Genomic DNA, 4,851 nt, shown 5'->3' with positions numbered 1-4,851 from the left:
TGTGAAGAAACGGAAAAGATGCCAGATCTGACAGTAAAACAAGTACCTGTTTTGTGAAATGCAAGAATATATATATATATATATATATATAAATAATATATATATATATATATATATATATATATATATATATATATATATATATATATATATATATATATATATATATATATATATATATATATATATATACATATTTTTTATGTGTATATATGTATATATATTTAATATCTTTTTATATCTTATATCTTCGTATAGCATTACGTTCGAATGCTGACATAACCTGTTGAATAAAAAACATTAAGAAGCATATTCGGATCTCAGCTCATTCATTTCTCGTTTAACATGTCGGTGAAACACATCATTAAAAGAGTTTATTACAATCCTTTTCACCCCGGGAGCTATGGAGGGGTGGATCGCCTTCGCCTCCCGGTAGGACATGCCCCGAACACCTCCCCAGGGAAGCGTCCAGGATCAGATGCCCGAGCCACCTCAACTGGTTCCTCTCGATGTGGAGGAGCAGCGGCTCCACCCCGAGCTCCTCCCGGATGACCGAACTCCTCACCCTATCTCTAAGGGTGCGCCCAGCCACCGGGCGGAGGAAACTCATTTCAGCCGGTTGTATCCGCGATCTCATCCTTTCGGTCATTACCCAAAGCTCGTGACCATAGGTGAAGGTGGGAACGTAGATCGATCGGTAAATCGAGAGCTTCCTCTTGCGACTCAGCTCCCTCTTCACCACGACGGTCCGATACAGCGACCACATCACTGCTGCCGCTGCACCGACCCGTTTATCAATCTCACGCTCCCCTTTTGCCTCACTCGAGAACAAGACCCCGAGATACTTAAATTCCACCACTTGGGGCAAGAACTCTCCACCGACCCGGAGAAAGCAAACCACCTTATTCCGGTCGAGAACCATGGCCTCAGACTTGGAGGTGCTGATCCTCATCCCGGCCGCTTCACACTCGGCTGCAAACCCCCCCAGTGCATGCTGAAGGTCCCGGTCCGATGAGGCCAGCAGAACAACATCGTCCGCAAATAGCAGAGATGAAATTCTGTGGTTCCCGAACCGGATCCCCTCCAACCCCTGGCTACGCCTAGAAATTCTGTCCATAAAAGTGATGAACAGAAGACATGCAGGCATTGGCTAGATATAACGACGATCAAAATTACTTGTTGACCGTTATCGATGTATTTTCAAAAAAGGCCTATGTACGCGTTTTAAAAAGAAAGACTGCGATTGAGACAGTGAAGGCGTTCGAATCAGTGCTGGAGGAGAGCGAGACGCCTGCAAAGCTACAGACGGATGACGGTAAATAATTTTTTTAAGAAGAGTTTCCGGGCTTTGATGGAAATTTTTCAACAGCGACTGACGTTAAGGCCCCTGTGGTAAAGAAAAAACTCTTAAAAATCTGATGTGGAGATATTTAACAGCTAAAAACATTACATTACACAAACGTTACATCGAGGTTTTACAGGATCTAGTAAAGAGTTATAATCACAGCTATCACAGTCGTATAAAAATGACACCGATGGAAGTAAGTAAATAAATTTTGCCTCCTGTCGAAATTTCTTTAGATTGGTGTTTGACAATCTTTACATTAGACCGTCAAAAGGTCGGCAGAAGCCAAATTTATGGAGGGCGATCATGTTAGGATATCAAAACTACGAGGTGTATTTGACAAAAAGTACGAGCAGAGTTTTACAGATGAGATATTTACAATAACTGAATGTATTCATCGCAACCCGCCTGTGTATAAATTGAAAGATTTCGATGGCAAACCCATCCAGGGGTCATTTTATGATCAAGAATTACAAAAAGTACAACTCGTTCTCAAGGAACGCGCCGTTAAAGGAGAGAGACAAGTCTTTGTCCAGTGGAAGAACTGGCCTGAAAAATTCAACAGCTGGGTAAAAGCTTCAGATGTAAAATATATATAAGACGATCCTCCTTCACACCAGGCATCATATCATCATGTAGGGCTCAAAGAATGGGGCTTCTATGTGACTTTACCATCAAACGCCAGTGCAAAAGTTTTTAAAGACAACTCAATTGGTACTTTCCGCATTTAGCACAACATATCGATTTAAACGGAAAATGGGAGGTTGCTTTGACGGAGATTACATACCCTCACACGTGGCATAATATTCCAGAGGATACGTCGTCATTTTACTGGAAACCAAACCATAGAGGAGCTGACTCCAACACCAACACGGCTGCTCCGAGAGGATCAGATTCAGATGGTAACACGTCGCGGCTTCATAAAGATGAATTTCATAGAGCCATGGCGAGACTTTGGGCTCCGGATCCTGACGCCAGCGCCTCAGCTCAGAGGAAAAAAGACGGTTGGATATTACAGCTCACTTAATCAGATTACAACCGAGATGGAGCAAACTTTAAAAAAAAAACAATGAGAATATATGCTTCCTGTTTGACCGTGCACGGCAAAACATTGATCTTCAAGGAGACAGTCAGAACCTAGTGCTTTTTAACTCGCCTTTGGCTTACATGTTAGGTGTAGATCCTGCTAATTGCATCATTTATTGCGAGTTCAGAGCGCCCCATCCTGTTGATTTAAAAGTGGGGTTTTACCATCTCTACTGACGTTGTAAGACCGCAGCTTGTAGAGGATGCATATGCACCGCTTTTAAGAACGGTGGAAATCAAGGGTAGTTACTCAGATATAATCACACAGCATTTTAACCCTGCTTACTATTTACCGGTTGCCAAGAACCATATTGAAAATATTCAGACACAAATTAAACCAGATCTCAACAAACCAGTCAATTTTACATTTGGAAAGGTGGTGTTGACTCTACACTTTAGACCTGTTACTTGAGAGGATATTATATAGCCCTTGCATCGACGTCTGGAAATTCATTGATCACAACAACACCAAAGGGATAACCAGCCTTTGCAGACCAAGTCAAAAACAAACACAATGGTTCATGCAGGCTTAAGAGACGACCCGCACAGAGTTGTACAATATTATGAAAAACAGGTGGGCGGAGAGCTACCCGGTTTTGACGGTGCCCCGGTTATGTACGGACGAGGCATCGGTTCCCTCTTCTCAAAAATGTTTCGGTTTATATCACCTTTGTTGAAAAGAGGTATCGCCATAGCGAAACCCCATCTCAAATCAGCAGTGGGTAACATAGCCACAGATATGTTCACCTGTACCATGAGAGGAATGAGCGATCAACAGAGACAGGAAGGGTCAGGAGGTATAGCTGTCTTATCACGAAGAACAAAGAGACGCCCTCCAGGACGACATGTAACACAGAGCTCTAATAAACGTACAAACAAAAAAAGAAAGAAGTCAGTTGACAGAAGCAAACGGGCCAAGAGGAAGTCCAGAGGGAGCTCTGATATACTTTAAAAAACCTTATATACAGTAACATGGCACTCCTACACCAGAAATCTGCTGAATGCACATTGGCAGAACTGGATTTATTCACGCCGCCGATGACACGGCTTTCCATCGAGGACAAAATTTACACTGAAATTGCTCCAGTAGCCGCGATCAGCGATTGAGTTTTTTATACCAGGAGACGGCGAAAAGTATCTAGACCTAAACGACACCCTTCTACTCGTGTGTGCAAGAATTACTAACGCCGATGGCACACCGCTGGCTAACGACGCAGCAGTCGGTCTCATCAATTATCCTCTAAACACAATCTTTGACCAGTGCGATGTGGTTCTGGGGGATCGGATGATTTCGCAGTCCAGTTCCACTCACCCGTACAGAGCTATGATCGAAACACTTCTCAACTTTTCAGGCGACACTCTTAAAACACAGTTTAGCGCCGGCCTTTTTTACCAAGACACACCTGGGTCGGTTGACTCGATCATCACTGTAAACGGTCCCAACGCAGGCCTTAATAAACGGGCTGAGTTCACGAGCAGGTCCAGAGAAGTACATCTTCTCAGTCCTCTGCACAGCGACATATTTTTCTGTGAGAGACTGTTATTAAACTCGGTCGATTTAAGAATTAAACTCACCAGGGCGAATGATGCCTTCTGCCTGACCGGACCTCGCAACTCCACCTTTCGTCTGAAAATCCTTGGCACCTCTCTGTTTGTGAAGAAAGTCACTGTTTCGCCAGCTGTGAGAATACGTCATGCAGCGGGTTTGTTAAAAGGAAATGCTCTCTACCCCCTCTCACGAGTCAACGTAAAAACATACTCCATTCCAGAGAACTCGAGAATATGTACCCAGGAGAGTTTATTTCTGGGTTCAAGACCTAAATCCGTGGTTTTAGGGATGGTGCGTCATGAGGCATTTTCCGGTAGGAAAGATCTCTGCCCGTTCAACATGAATATCTAGCCCTCTGTCAGGACGGTCGACAGATCCCCGCTAAAGCTTTTCAACCTCAGTTTAACAACGGTATGGCGGTCAAAGAGTTTTATAACATGATTCTAGCTACAGGAAGACATTTGAAGTATCTAAGCATTGACCGCGAAGGTTTTAACAGCGGATATTCGCTGTTTGCATTTAATCTCAATCCAGCCGATGACAACGACGCTCTCTCAGCTGTCTCAAAAGGGAATTTAAGACTGGAGATGAGATTCAGAGTTGCTTCACCAAACACCCTAACACTGATTGTGTACGCTTGTTATGATTCCATTCTGGAGATTGATGCAAAAAGACAAGTGCTGGTGGACTATTATTATAAAAGTTATGGATAGTCTCCAGTTACAGAGGCTGCTGAGAGGTCTCATGGGCGACACATTTTACGGTGTGTGGCCGTCGGATAAGTTGCCTCAATTGACACAACCCCTCAGACTGCCTGCATATTTCATCGTCAACACACATCCGGCACATAAACCAGAAGTGCACTGGCTGG

This window comes from Synchiropus splendidus, unplaced genomic scaffold (genome assembly GCF_027744825.2).
Source record: "Synchiropus splendidus isolate RoL2022-P1 unplaced genomic scaffold, RoL_Sspl_1.0 HiC_scaffold_23, whole genome shotgun sequence".
NCBI classification, from domain to species: Eukaryota; Metazoa; Chordata; class Actinopteri; order Syngnathiformes; family Callionymidae; genus Synchiropus; species Synchiropus splendidus.
This window is presented reverse-complemented; position numbering follows the sequence as displayed.